General features: G+C 38.2%; 1 pseudogene; it reads left to right on the top strand.

Moving 5' to 3' along the window:
* The first annotated feature begins 1,624 nt into the window (after nucleotides 1–1,624).
* Nucleotides 1,625–2,093, top strand: LOC126183658 (peptidyl-prolyl cis-trans isomerase NIMA-interacting 1-like; annotated as a pseudogene).
* The last annotated feature ends 14,637 nt before the right edge of the window (nucleotides 2,094–16,730 follow it).

The following is a 16,730-nucleotide window of genomic DNA, read 5'->3' as shown; positions in this document are numbered from 1 at the left end:
ATGTCATCAATTATCTGCTCTCTTTTTCGTCCTCTGGTCCTCTTTCCAGTCATTATTCCTTTTAGAGCATCATTTGTCTACAGGATCTTCTAATCCAGTGTCTTAGGCTATTCATTTTTGTTGTCTTATTGTTTTTGATAGTTTTCCTACCTCCTTCACTCTGTGCCACGCAATCTAATTTCTTACTTTATCTCTCCACTTCACACCTCCCATTCTTCTTGAAATTGATATCTCAAAAGTATCCAAAGCATTTATTGTTTTTCCATCACAGTGTCCATGTTGTTAAATATTTCTTTTACAACCACTCTCCTTATTTTCATTTCTTGACTGGATGTAACCTGAATTCAAGTTTTGCTACTAACTCATCTCAAAGCATCGGTCTTATGGTCCTTGATTGCCTTGTAAAAACCATCACCAAAGTCTTTCCACATTTATCTTCATTTCATATTCCTCACAGGTGGTATTCTATTTTTTTCCAACATATTTTTTATGTTCTCTGTCATCTCACATCACACTTTTGCATTACAATTTTTTCTCTCCTATTTCCTTATTTTCTTTTTTCTGGAAAACCTTATTTTGCAGTATATAATACTAGCACCTTATCGTCTCTCTGATCACAATATCTCACTCACTATGAGAGAATGCTTACTCAATTTTTCAGGCAAGCAAATGGTGAAGTACACAAAATGCTAAATAAACACCATTGCTGTTGTCCTGATGTCAGCCGATAGAGTGTGTAGTGTTACATTATGAAATGTTGTATCTATGCCACGTGCAGCAATTGTCACTGACAAATTAATGACTAATGTAGCTCTAGCTTTTTACATTATTAAATAACTTTTTTACCAAACAATATTGTATACTGGAGATGAACCAAATGAGATATTTGGGAGGATGCAAGTTCCAATCTTCATCCAGCTATCCCAGTTTTAGTTTTCTGTTGTTTCTCTAGGTTATATGAGGCAAATGCCAGGATGATTCCTATCATGAGGCCATAGACCTGTAAGTATGTAAATGTCAGAATATGGTATATGTATTTGTAAAATTCATGCATGGATGAATGGCCCTACTACTACTTCTACTACTAAATGACCTATACAGTTGTTAAGCAGAATTGATGAATGATCACAGCCTTGTGTAACCCCTCTATCAACTTTGATTTCTTCTGTTATCTCATCTCCTAGCCTTACTTTTACTTGTTGCGTCATATACAGATTACTTATCAGTCTCCTTTCTTTCCAGTTAACTTCAAACTTCTTCACAATACCTAAGTAGCATCAAACTCTATCAAAGGTTTCTTTCAAGTTATCAAAAACTTCTACCTGCCTCAGTTGATTGTAACAGTCCAATTGCATCTCTTGTACCTCTGCCCTTTCTGAATCTGAACTGTTTTTCATCCAGTTTGCTCTCAACAATAGGTTGCAAACATCTGTTCTTTGTTGTCAGTGCAATTTTTACCAAATTAAGTATCAAACATATTGTCCTATATTCCATACTTTTCTTAATATCTAACCATATATGTAATTGCTTATGACTGTAGTGATTACTCAACATGCTGCTGTTTTCTATGTTTCAGATGTACAGCTCTATTCCACAAAGGTTTTAACTACCTTTAAGATCCATTATGTCAGAGGGAAAACTACCATGAGGATGGGGAAAGTATGAGAGCAAGAGATATAGCCGGCATTATTACTTTAATGTTTATACCAGGGAGAGCCAGTGGGTTCATCCAAGCAGATGTGCTGCCCGGGTACCAGGCAAAGGCCCACAAGAAATACAGTGCTGTCATTTACTTGTGAAACATAAGTGCTCAAGAAGGCCAGTTTCTTGGAGGCTGGAGCCAATTACACACTCCAGAGAGGAGGCTCTATATTTAATAAAGATCTTACGTGGATGTATTCAATTAGGACAGGCATCATTCTCAAAAATATTCAGACTGCCATTCAGCAAAGACTGGTGGTTACCTGGGGATCTTTCGTCGAGGTGTAATGGAGAGAGCATTTGAAAACAGTGCATTTGCACTTAAAGTAGGTGAGATCAGTGGACCAGTCTTTACCAAATCAGGGATTCATCTAATATTATGTACTGCATAAGAAAATCAGCTACACATTGTGGACACAAACTTAATTTTAATCAGAGTGAATTAAAAATATATTTCCATTTGTTCATTATGTAAATTATGACTAAAATATAATATGTTGTAAAAGTGACCTCAGTTTCAGTTGCATGATTCAGTTGATTCCAGAATACCTTTACAACATATTATAATTTGAGGCACACTGGAATTATTTTGAAAGATAAATGTTGTTTTGATGTATCTGAAAATTGTAATGTTCCAATGAGGGTATTACAGTTTCCCTCCCCTGTCTTGATTTTCTAAATATCAAAGCTCACATTGTGTTTGGGCTTAAAAGTATTTTCTGTGACAAACAGTTTCTTACAGATTTTGCATCGAAATTGCTCTTACAGTCAAAACAGTACAGTGTATTTAGCTGTGATGTTTATTATATTAAGAAAAAAGACATACAAAAATTGTGGGCAAGATAAAAGCAGACTGTATTTATACATAATATAATATTGTTGTATGTATTGATGATTTTTAATCTGTTTTTATTTATTTAGCAAATAAATTGTACTGTAAACACAGTGCTTACTGTACAATCCTTTGATAAGTACATATGGCTACATTGCAAGCCACCCATAGTAAAAAATATTAATTTCAGTAAAAAAAATAAATAAATAAATAAATAAAAAATTAAAAAAAAAGAAGAAGCTTATATCTTCCACTGCTGTTTTAATCTTCCTCATCACAATCTTATGCTAGTTGTACATCCAGTAGCCTACCTTAAATATGGGGAGACAGAGAATGACGGTTCAAATCTGCATCCAGCCATCCTGATCTAGGTTTTCCGTGATTTCCCTAATTCACTTCAGGCAAATGCCAGGATGGTTCCTTTGAAAGGGCCTGGTCAATTTCCTTCCCCATTCTTCCCCAATCCGATGGGACAGATGACTTCGTTGTTTAGTCCCCTTCCCCAAACCAACCAACTACCTTAACTATAGGTTCTCAAAGTATACTCAGTAGTTCTCCAAGAGAGAGGATTTTTATCTTCCTTCTACAGAGTCACGAATATAAGGTATGCAACAGCACTATGTACAATTGCAATAATTCCAGCTGCAGTGAATAAACTGTAAATTTTATGTTTTCTAACTTTTCTCCTCAGTCCAGATACACACCAGTAAATTTTTCCACATGTTCTTGTGCATGACAAGACAGTGTAGCTTACTGATCAGCATAGATATTTGTCTTCATGTTTTTAATAATCTTATCCACTTTCTTTTCTATCATGCACCATATCTTAGCGATACACCCCACATATCTCATAATTATAATCATTGTTGTCAAAAACAAAATTTGTGACAGTACTTTACATTTCAGTCGGATTTTCCAAATTTTTAAATTTTCTATTCATGACTATAACAACGCATATGTTGTGGCACAAAATATGTTTAAATTCACATGAATTCACACTATATGTGACACATCAATTTTTAAAATATATTCTAAAATGAATCTTGATGAAAAAATAGTTCTGTATTGGTCTGGATTGACACAGTGCAGAGGAGCAGGCCAGTCGGCATGCTGGGCACTAATGACACAACATTAGTGCAACAAGAATTTATTCAGTAAAGTTTACAGTCATACTGTCTCCCCTGTGTTACTGCCCAGGCCAGTGACAGTGCAGTGTCGTGACCTCAGTACTTGCTGATGCTTTCTCAGAGAACAGAGTTACAGATTTTAGAGGCAACTAGCACAGCCTGTACTACAGGAGAGGCTGACCGGGAAGGAGACTGTGAATTACTAGACCACTCTCATTGATATCCATGGGATTCGGCCCGGGTAATCTCTTGGGAGCTGTGCATGGTGTGGAGATGGTTCTCAGCATAAGCCTTGCACCAAGGAAGGCCAGGTTGCTGATGACTGCATGCAGGTACCAGTTAATGGTAGCAGCAGTTAGTGCACAGCTGCAAGTGTGCAGTGTGTCAGTCACCATCAGTTCAGTCAAATAGGTAGCAGTAAAGGAGGCAGAAGCCATCTTGGCAAATAGCAGCAGCAAGACACAGGCTTGTTTTTATAACGGATGTACTGCAATGTAAAGATAGAATACAAAGGCTCAGAAGCCTGAGTATTTACTACTACTTGTTTGAAGCAGTGATGTTCCATTGGGTCAGTGATAAACGAATGTCACCTACTTTTGTTGGCTCATCAGTGGCCTTCACCACCCCCTATTTTGCAAGAATGGCTTTCAGGGCTTCAGCTTGTTGCTTTTCCTCCTTATCTCTAGGCTGATAGGTATTTTTGTGAAAATTTTACCCTCACTTACAAAATCAAGATCACTTGTTAAAGTGACTTCTGTTCACTTAAGTCATATTTCTGATTTTACAACCGAAGTTTCTCACTTGCTTGAGGTGAGGCAGCTTCCTCCAGGTTTGTTCCATTTTCCTTAAAGTCTACTTCATGCCTGTTTGTCATTTTAATTGAAACATGATGCATTGGCCTGGCTTTCCCTGGCTTGGTGCTGGCTGGAGAGGACTCTGACAAAAAAAATACATTTGTCTTTTTGTGGTGTGTAGCAGATTTGTTAAATTCTTGAAATATTTACCTATGTTGACTGAAACATCAAGTTTCGATGATAACCATCAGTCTCTAAATACCTTTCTCATTTTTATTCAGTCTCATATGGTAGAAATAATGATACTTAACTCTCCATTACCTGTGTAATAATTCCTGATACAGTCACTCACATGGATGGCAGCTGTCACCCACAGCATAAATGGTATATTTGGATATTTTGAATGGTGTATATGAATGATGTCATGAGTGTTTTATTTAAATCTAAATGTAATACACTTAATACACAAATACAGTAATGTACACATTAGGTTATAAATATTTTTGGAAGTTGTTTGTAAAATAACTCCAGTACCTCTCTGATAGCAGACAACTCGTCATGTGCTCTGTGAACACCTCTATCATGGATTCTATCAAACCCCAAACATCTCAAGTGCAACTTGAATTGGTTTTCTCTCATGCATAAGTAGCATGATTCAAGTCCATTGCCATTTGAGTTATCCCACAAATCTGATAAACTCTTTCTAGAACACCTCAGAGAACCATACAGATATTAAAAACCAATGAAAGCTATGACCTCCTTGACATCTGTTTCTTTAGCATTCCTTTCCCCAGAAAAGTTGCCACAAACTTAACTGATGTAAATATTATGATATTACAAGATATTGTTCTAACATTGATAGGATATCTACTTTTCCATCATTTAGCTAATCCATCCTATCCTAAAAGAAATACATGCTCTTGAATTAATTCTTCCTGTGATTCATGTTCATCATTTTCTGGCACTTCTTGTTCTGTTCCTATATCATGACCACTTTCATGTACACAATTCTCATCAGCAGTCTCACTGTCAGGATATTTACCAATCAGCTCAGGGAACCATTCCAGTCATGCATCAGGATCTCTACTAAACTCTGTCTTAGGTTATTTTTATCTTTGACATTTATTCCACAAATTAAAAGTATAGGGAATATTTACTTTTCATGGGCACATATTCTAGGTAAATAGCAAATGCACTGTAATTAGTTTCAATACACCTAAAATTATGGACATGAAAGTTTGGACTGAATATAGGAAAGCAGTAAAGGAAGATACACTTACTTTTTTCCAGACTGTAGCAGTAGTGCTCTTGTGGATAACCAGTATCCTCCAAGCTATAGTAATGCATGATAAACAATTGCAATCCTGCCTAACTGAAAGTCAGTGATGGCTGGAGCTAAGAGATGGAAATTTAATGGACAAGTAATGAAAATAGCGTGAACTCAATCAAGCCCAGCCAGATAGAGCAGGGGAATCATGTGGATGATGAATGTCATCTGTGCAAACAATGGTGGTTGAAGTGCACTCAAAAACTGGTGTAGATGTCATGCCACAAAATTTAGTTTTAATAAAACAACTTAGACCTACTAAACTGATCCTCCACTCATTCCAAGGATAAATGACAATGTTGAAGGGTAAACTTGTATCACTGGGTAATTTTGGATGCAATAGAAGAAGTAAATTACAACTGAAGCTTGGAACATGATGTACACTATGTGATCAAAAGTACCCGGACACTCCCAAAAACATATGTTTTTCATATTAGGTTCATTGTGCTGCCACCTACTGCCAGGTACTCCATTTCAGCATTCTCAGTAGTCATTAGACATCGTGAGAAAGCAAAATGAGGTGCTCCGTGGAACTCAAGGCCTTTGAATGTGGTCAAGTGATTCGGTGTCACTTGTGTCATATGTCTCTACGTGTGATTTACATGCTCCTAAACATCCCTAGGTCCATTGTTTCTGGTGTGATAGTGAAGTGTAAATGTGAAAGGACACGTACAGCACAAAAGCGTACAGACCAACCTCGTCTGTTGACTGACACAGATTGCCGACAGTTGAACAGGGTCGTTTTGTGTAATAGGCAGACATCTCTCCAGACCATCACAAAGGAATTGCAAACTGCATCAGGATCCATTGCTAGTACTATGACAGTTAGGTGGGAGGTGAGAAAAGTTGGATTTCGTGTTTGAGCAGCTGCTCATAAGCCACACATCACGCTGGTAAATGCCAAATGACACCTTGCTTGGTGTAAGGAGCATAAAGATTGGATGACTGAACAGTGGAAAAATGTTGTGTGAAGTGACGGATCATGGTACACAATGTGGCTATCTGATGGAAAGGTGTGGGTATGGCGAATGCTCGGTGAAGTCATCTGCCAGCGTGTGTATTGCCAACAGTAAAATTCGGAGGCAGTGGCGTTATGGTGTGGTCATTGAGGGGGCTTGCACCCCTTGTTATTTTGGGTGGCATTATTACAGGACAGGCCAACATTGATGTTTTAAGCACATTCTTGCTTCCCACTGTTGAAGAGCAATTTGGGGATGGCGATTGCATCTTTCAACATGATCGAGCACCTGTCCATAATGCACAGCCTGTGGCAGAGTGGTTACATGACAATAACATCCCTGTAATGGGCTGGCCTGCATAGAGTCCTGACCTGAATCCTATAGAACACCTTTGGGATGTTTTGGAACACCAACTTCGTGCCAGGCCTCACCGACCAACATGGATACCACTCCTCAGTGCAGCACTCCGTGAAGAATAGGTCACCATTCCCCAAGAAACCTTCCATCACCTGATTGAACCTTTGCCTGTGAGAGTGGAAGCTGTCATCAAGGCTAAGGTTGGGCCAACACCATACTGAATTGCAGCATTACTGATGGAGGGCACCACGAACTTGTAAGTTATTTTCAGCCAGGTGTCCAGATACTTTTGATCACATAGTGTATAGTAGCTGCAAAAGAACTACCATGTTTTGTAAGATGCTCAAACTAAAAAAAGAAAAAAAATCTGGAACTCAATAAGGTTTCTCTAGGGCATTGAAATTTTGACATCCATAAACAACTTTGTTGCTGTGCAGGGTTTTTATCAAGTACGTCACTCAGTGTAGGTTTATGCTTTCATGGAAACTTGTAGAGCTAATTAAATTTTGAAGCACTTACAAATATGTGATTGAAATAAAGTTTTGCTAGCCAATCTGTCTGCAATGTGCAACTGGTAATATGTTGAAGAAATTTCTCTGCAATCAAATGAAACACTCAAAGAACACTACTCAGTTTAAGCCCCCTGTTGGGCTTTCACAGCAGATAGTCCACAGAGCACACAATTTATGCTACCCCATTTAACACTTATCACAATGGATGTCTCCAGAAGCCCTGATGTTATGTAGTATGTATTTGTATTGAACAGGGGATCTAGAAATGACAGAGAGCCTTTGTCTCTGCCATAGCCCTCAGTAGTTTACAACCCCAGAACAGGCTACAGCAGTCCACTCACTCCACTGCCTCCCCACACCTAAGCCAGGTTTATTGTGCAGTTTGCCACCCAGTGGACCCCTAAGAAACGTCTCATACCAGATGAGTGTAATCCCAAATGTTTGTGTGGTAGAGTAATTATGGTGTGGAGACAGTGTTTGTGCAGCAACTGGCCACATAGTGTAACTGAGGCAGAATAAGGGGAACCAGCCTGCATTTGCCAAGGCAGATGGAAAAATCATGCACAGGCTGGCTGGCACACCGGATCTGGACACTAATCCACCAGGTGGATTCATGCCTGGGACTGGCACGCCTTCCTGCTCAGGAAGCAGTGCGTTGACCACGCGGCTAGCCGGGCGGGCTGATTTTATGTAGTTATTACCAATGTTTACCAAGCCGAGGCTCACTAATTTTCTTGACATATACACTGATATCTATTAAATTATTCCAGGAATGGAGAGGTAACTTTTACATGTCCAAACGAAAAATTGGTATGATAATAACTAAAGGATACTCTTGGTGGACAGTCCTAGAGTATGTACCTAAATGTACTACTGCTTAATGTGCAATTAAAGAAGCAACAACTGTTAGTTATCAATGTCTGTGCTGACAATTGGCTTCTTTTGGTACAAAGGATTAACCAAACTCTCTACAGGAATATGACCTTATACAGTTAAGAAAATCACAACAGATAGCTGCAGTTTTGTAAAACTTGCTACAGGCAAACGTACATTAATTTGTATGTTCCTAACAAGAATAGTGACCCATAAACTTCCAATAATAATGAAATACATTATGTTCACTGGTAAATTGGCAGTACTTACCTAGGACTACAACAGGCAGATTCAATATGCCTAGATTTCGGAAAGCATTCGACACAGTGCCTCACAGCAGACTGTTAACGAATGTCCAAGCATATGATTTATGTTCCCAGATATGTGAGTGACTCAAAGACTTCTTAAGTGACAGAACCCAGTACATTGTCCTTGATGGCAAATGTTGATCAAAGACAAGTGTATTGGCAGGAGTGCTCCAGGGAAGTGCGACAGGACTACTATTATTAATACACAAATGAGCTGGCAGATAGGGTGAGCAGCAATCTGTAGCAATTTGGTGATGATGCTGTGGTGTACAGGAGGTGTCAACCATGAGTGACTGTAGGAGGATACAAGTTGACCTAGACAAAATTTCTAGTTGGTGTGATGAATGGCAATTACCTCAAACTGTAGAAAAATTTAAGTTAATGCAGATGAGTACAAAAATCAAATTCATAATGTTTCAATACAGGATTAGTGGTGTGCTGCTGGAGACAGCTATGCTGATAAAATATCTAGATGTAATGTAGCAAAGCAATACGAACCGGAATCAGCATATAAGGGTTATAGTAGGGAAGGCAAATGGTGAACTTCGGTTTGTTGTGAGATTTTTAGGAAAGTGTGGTTCATCTGTAAGGGAGATTGCTCACAGGACACTGTTGTACCCATTCTTGAGTACTGCTCAAACCTCTGGGATTGCCACCAGGTTGGAATAAAGGCAGACCTTGAAATAAGTCAGAGGCGAGCTGCTACATATTAGGTGTGATCAATGTGTGAGTTTTGCAGACATGCTTCATGAAAACAAATGGGAATTCCTGGAGTGAAGACGATGTTCTTTTTGTAAAATACTCTTGAAAAACTTTATAGAACTCGCATTTGAAGCTGACTGCAGAACAGCAATATACATTTTGTATAAGGGCCATGAAAATAAGATAAAAAAAATTAAGGCTTGTGTGGTGACATACAGACAGTTATTTTTCCCTTTCTGTAGCTGCAAGTGGAACGGGAAAGGAAATGGCTAGTGGTGCAACAAGATACCCCCCATCATGCACCATATGATGGCTTGTGGTGTAGGGTTGTAGATGTAGTTGTAGACTGAACCTAGTTGAATTTGGTTATTTCTGAACTTGGATAGAAGCAGCTGTAACCAGGGGTAGGAATGTAATAAATAAAAATCTTTATTTTGCTAAGAACTACTCAGATAAGTGAATTTGATTGTTTACTTGTATCTGTAGTGTATGATACCAGTGTATGGGATCACAGATTAAATTTGTGAACTGAATGTAACCAAGCATTCTTATTTCCCTTTCAAGGTTATTGTGGCACAACTTCACCTGTGCCTTTATGCATTGTAATGTGAAATGGAAATATGGTTTTTAATAAAACCCATCCTCCACTAAATGACTGAATTGAATACTGCTGTGCTTCACCAGTCGAAGTCCTATTCAAGGTAATGTGCACTAACCCGCCTCTTATCTTTCAACTGATGTAATCAGCCATTGTAGAGGGACTTGACAGCTTAACTTGGACTCCAAAAGTTGGTGCAATGTGGACTTCTTTACATACACATATCAAAAAAAGTTTTGCAGCACCCCAGTTCCCAGAACTCCTGAAGACAGACGCTGACTGTCGATATTGTATCACAGACATAGTCCCTTTCACTGTTCAGAGATGTCACTAAACGTGCCCAAAGATGTACACAACCATGCATGAGCAGTGCCTATTAGACAAAGGGGGTCCGACAGCCAATCAGTTCCAGTCATTCCACCAGGAAGGAGTTACATGGCTCGTGTTGTCTGTAGTTCACCCATGCCTAGATGGTCAATACCCCTGACAGCAATGCCACCATGTTGAATAATGCTTTGCGTGCAGCCACAGGATGTCGTGTTATGACTCAGACTGTGCGCAATAGGCAGCATGATGCGCATTTTCATTCCTGACGTCCATGGCGAGGTCAATCTTTCCAAACATGACACCACGCAGTGAGGTACAGATGAGCCCAACAACATGCTGAATGGAGGGCTCAGGATTGGCATCACGTTCTCGTTGCCAGTGATTATCGTATATGCCTTCAACCAGACAATTGTCGTAGCGTGTTTGGAGGCAACCCAGTCAGGTTGAACGCCTTAGACACACTGTTCAGCGAGTGCAGCAAGGTGGAGGTTCCCTGTTATATTTGGGTGGCATTATGTGGGGCCAACATACGCTGCTGGTGGTCATGGAAGGTGCCGTAATGGCTGTAAGATACGTAAATGTCATCCTCCGACAGATCATGCAACCATATTGGCAGCATATTGGCGAGGAATTCATCTTCATGGACGACAATTTGAGCCCACATTGTGCACATCTTGTGAATGACTTTCTTCAGGATAACGACATTGCTCAACTAGAGTGGCCAGCATGTTCTCCAGACATGAACCCTATTGAACATGCCTGGGATACATTGGAAAGGGCTGTTTATGGATGACGTGACCGACCAGTCACTCTGGGGGATCTACGCTGAATCACCATTGAGGAGTCAGACAATTTGGACCAAAAATGCCTTGATGAACTTGTGGATGGTATACCACGATGAATACAGGCATGCATCAATGGAAAAGGATTTGCTACTTGGTATTAGAGGTACCGGTGTGTACAAGAATGTTAACCACCACCTCTGAAGGTCTCACTGTATGGTGGTACAACATGTAATGTGTGCTTTTCATGAGCAATAAAAAAAGGTGGAAATGACGTTTATATTGATCAGTATTCCAATTTTCTGTACAGGTTCTGGAACTCTCGGAACTGCGGTGGTGCAAACCTTCCTTGATGTGTGTATGTGACTCATTGGCATAGATTAACAAAGTGATAGATGACAGAAAAAATTGTTGAAATTACGGAATATGGAAATCCAAATCTTTAGACTTGTAGTCTGACATGTATGCACTTGACTACCAAGTTACAGGTACATTGGCTAAGAAAGAAAGGAAAAGAAAAAAGTAAATCCTGGTAAATGCTATAGGAAGTAATTGATCCACAGAGTTATGTACATTATGGCAAAATATTTAGAAAACAATTTTTCAGCTATTTTCTTCACACAGAATGGTTAGAATACTCTACAACACAAATACAGCAACAGGAAAGTGTGCTGAATGTGTTAAAAACACAGAATTACAAGTGTCGCCTATGATAATTTAACAAAATTTAATGAGCCATAAGTAGTAAATTTGCTTGTCTTTTAGATCCATCCAACAGTGATAGGGAGTTAACTTGCGTGGCATGTTGGAAGGATGTGGAGACAAAATGCATGGTTCTCATGAGATCAAATGAAGCAGTCCTAAAGCCATATATTCTGAAATAATGTATGCACAAATCATTTTGTCTCAGATACATGCTATACTAACTGTTTTATTTTGATTCTGATTACACCTCTCCTGCAAGATGAGTTTCCCCAAAAGATCATTCTCTATTGCAACATAGAATAATACACCAGGGGCACTAATAACCTCGTCATTAACTGCCCATAAGCTCCAAACACACACACACACACACACACACACACACACACACACACACGGAGTAAGATGGCGGAGATGTTGTGTGTGCAAGTGAGTAGTGTTCCTGCGAAAAACGAAAATAATACAGGTAAAAGTACAGTGTGTGTGAATTGTAAGGACGAAATTATTAAGTTAAATGAGTCTATTTCTGGCCTTCAGCAAATCGTCAGGGTATTGAGTAGTGAGATGTCAGAACTTAGAAAAGAAGTAAGTGAGTCATTAGTCAAACAAACGGCCAGTTCTCTTCCGCAAAAAAACTCTAACGAGTGGAGAAATATACCATATAAAAACAGAGGTGTGAATACGAAAGCATCACCGGGGAGTAAAAACACGAAACAATTGGCTGTTAAAAACAAATTTCAAGTTCTTTCCGTGAGTGAAGAGGCGGATTTAGGCCTAACATCGGTAAGGGAACACGAACTTTTGTACAAACTTTGTAATCAGAATGGTGATACAGGCTCTGAGTTCAGCATTAACGCAAACAATGAAGGTGCGATATTGAGCATGCCCTCTATTGTACATAATAAAGGGGCATCTATTGCACGTAGTAATGAGAAAGACACTATCAATCAAAACGTACAACAGTGCAAAGACGAAAGTAATGTATTATTTTTAACGGACAGTCACGGCAGAAAAATGACGAGACTATTCAAAGAAAACACGAAATACGACGCAACAGGTTTTGTGAAGCCAGGAGCAACAGCAAAAAACATTATTGGTGTTGATTTACAAGACAAAATGTCGGGAAAAAATGACTATGTCGTGTGTATAGCGGGTGCAAATGATGTTGCGAAAAACGAAGCAAATAACTGTCTCACTGAACTAAAGAAATTCCTAGAACGCAGTAATCAAAAAAATACGACAGTTGCAACATTACCACACAGATATGATCTAATGTATCACTCGTGTGTAAATAAAGAAAATCGTAAAACTAACATTAAAATAAAACAGATGTGTTCTTTGTTTGGAAAATGTAGCGTCCTTGATATAGGCAAATTGGACAGATGCCAGCATACCAAACACGGAATGCATCTAAATTATGAAGGAAAAAACGTTGTATGTAAAATGATAAAAGAAATCATTGCGAACAGAGAGAGAGCGAACAGAAAAATTCCATGTACCGGTATGGAACCAGTCTCAGCAAAAGAAAAAGAAGCATCCTCAAAAGCAGCAGAATCGTCAGTGGCGAAACCAACAGCTAAAACAACATATTCAGCGGTAACTATTGCCCGTCCTACACGCAACAGAAAACAAACTCAGCGTTTTTTATGGTGAGTAACACGAGAGATGAGGATTCAAAGTTGCGTGAAGCATCTCTCTCGTGTGTTCAATATGAGTTTTCCACACCCCAAGCAATACTATCAACTAATGTACTGAAAAAAGCAACTCCTAGCAAACATCACGCAAATGCAGAGGTGAGAAAAAATCAAACTTTGTCTTTATTCCACCAAAATATATGTAGCCTCAAGAATAAAATAGACCAGTTGCTAATAAATTTAAAAGACGAGTGTGAAAGTGAGCCTGATATACTGTGTTTCTCAGAACATCACGTTATGAATGGGATCCACATGATACAGATTGAGAACTTTAGTTTAGCTACTCATTACTGTAGATCTGTTATGGAAAAAGGTGGTGTTGCAATATTTCTAAAAAATAATATAGTGTATAAATCCCTATATTTAAGCAAATACTGTGATGAACAACATTTTGAGGTGTGTGGCATTGAGTTAACAGCAGATAGTGCAACTGTTATTCTTCTGGCTGTTTACAGGGCACCTGCTGGAAATCTAAATGTATTTCTAAGACAAACTGAATCACTTCTGGCCCACCTATGTAGGAAAACTAAATCTATCATTGTTATGGGTGACTTCAATGTGGACCTTTTAACAGAAAAAGACAGATTTTGAACATTTAATGTACTCTTACAATTTAGTACCACTTGTGAGCACTCCAACTAGAGTAACTGCCAGCTCTAGCACTTTAATAGATAATGTATTTGTAGATAAGGATATTTGCAATAATTTAACCATGAAAAATATTATAAATGGTCTCTCTGATCATGAAGGGCAATTCCTCACTCTAAACCAAATGAATGTACAAAGAAAAGAAAATTTCATTTGGAAAACATTTAGGATTATAAACAGACACACCACTGAAACCTTTAATCAGCAATTACGGCTTGTGGACTGGTCTCCTGTATATGCTACAGTTGATGTTAATTCAAAACTTAATATATTTATCAATGAAGTTACAAGCCTTTTTGAAGAAGCATTTCCTAAAAAATCAGTGAGAGAAAACCTGTTCAAATCTGGAAACAAGCCTTGGATTACTAAAGGCATCATAATCTCTTGTGAAACAAGAAGAGAACTATATGCTGCAGCCAGGAGTTCAAATGATAACAGTAGGATTACACACTATAAAATCTACAATAAAGTTCTGAATAAGACAATTCAGGCAGCAAAGAACATGTGCTTGAAGGCATAAATTGACAACTCGAGCAATAAAGTAAAAACTATCTGGAAATTTGTAAAGAAGGAAACGGGGAAAAATGCAGTTTGTAGTGAAAATATCCAAATCAAAAGTGAGGGTAATCTTGTTAGCGATCCAAAAACAGTTGCAGACACATTCAACTACAATTTTTTAACAGTAAGATAAAAAATAGGTTTACAAGGGTCCATGAAGCAAGCCATCAATCTTTTGAAAGCTAGAGTACCTGGTTTAGTGCAACACATCAAGGTAAAAACAGTCACTGTTCAAGAAATTGAAAGAGTTATTAAATCCCTGAAAAGTAAAAACTCTGCTGGAATTGACAACATCTCTAACAAATTATTAAAATACTGCTCCAGTCATGTAAGTAAAGTCCTTTGCCACATTTCTGATGCATCACTTAAGCAAGGAATAGTTCCTGAGAGGCTTAAGTACGCAGTTGTAAAACCGTTGTATAAGAAGGGGGATAAGACAGGTACTGCTAACTATAGGCCAATATCACTACTGACAAGCTTTTCAAAATTTTTAGAGAAACTAATGCATGCCAGGATAGTTAAGCATCTCAGTGAACACAATAGCTTCAGCAAAAGTCAGTTTGGATTTCAGAAAGGTTTGTCAACAGAAGATGCAATATTTGCATTTACTGGCAAACTCTTGGAATCTATCAACAAAAAACTGAAAGTGATTGGCATATTTTGTGACCTAACAAAAGCATTTGACTGTGTAAATCACCAAATTCTTTTACAAAAAGCTGCACATCTCGGTATAAGTGGTGCAGCAGGGAAATGGCTCGAGTCATATCTGTCAAACAGAAAACAAAAAGTTGTAGTAAATAGTCAAGATGGTGTCCCAATATCTTCAGAATGGGGTACAATCACATATGGAGTGCCGCAGGGCTCAGTTCTGGGCCCCCTACTTTTCATTATATTTATAAATGATCTTCTTCTCTCTACGGAATATTGCAGATTCGCCATTTTCGCGGATGACACTACACTACTTATTGATAATTCGGAAGATAAGCTTGAGGTAACGGCAAATAAGGTTTTAAATGAAACGGTGGACTGGTTCAACACTAATGGTCTTATTTTAAATTACTGTAAAACAAACTACATTCAGTTCCACAAAACATCCAAAGATGAGGAAATATTTGTAAAAGTAGGTGAGCAGACAATAAACAGGGTAGATTCCTCAAAATACCTAGGCTTGCATATTGATAGTAAACTGAATTGGTTCAACCACATTGTGGATCTGTGCAAAAGAATAAGTTCAGCAACATATGCATTGCGCATTGTTTCTTCTTATAGAAATATGGAAACCATGAAGTCAGCATATTATGGTTACTTTCATGCAATTATGGCATTTGGAATTATATTTTGGGGAAATCAGCCACTGGCTAAAAAAGTACTGTGTGTACAAAAAAGAGCAATAAGGATCATGTGTGGAGGCCATCCTAGAGCCACATGCAGGAATCTTTTTAAGAAGCTTGAAATACTTACATCCACTGCGCAATATATATTCTCATTGATGTGCTTCATAAGGAAAGAAAAATCCATCTTTAAGCTGAATAGTGCATATCACAGTCACAATACTAGAAGGAAACATGATATCCACTATGAACAGCCAAATATAAGTATGGTGCAGAAAGGAGTCCATTTCAGTGGCTGTAAGATTTTTAATGCCCTCCCTTCAAGAATTAAGTGTTTGATAGATGACGATCTCCTGTTTAAAAAACCCTTAAGGCAGTTCCTATTGCAAGGATCATTTTATACATTAGAAGAGTTCCTGAACTACAGTGCTTAACATCTCTTGTATTGTAAATTGCAAATGTATGCCCAAATTTGTATTTGTAATACCGAATATTTTTATTGTAAACATATATTTTGTAATATTTATTTCTTTGTAACACTTATTATTTTGTAATCTTTATCTCTCTCTAAAATGTATTTTTGTAGTGGGACCTAAGT

This window comes from Schistocerca cancellata, chromosome 4 (assembly GCF_023864275.1).
Source record: "Schistocerca cancellata isolate TAMUIC-IGC-003103 chromosome 4, iqSchCanc2.1, whole genome shotgun sequence".
Lineage (NCBI taxonomy): Eukaryota > Metazoa > Arthropoda > Insecta > Orthoptera > Acrididae > Schistocerca > Schistocerca cancellata.
Note: the sequence above shows the minus strand (reverse complement) of the source record. Positions and strands in the feature narration are given on the sequence as shown.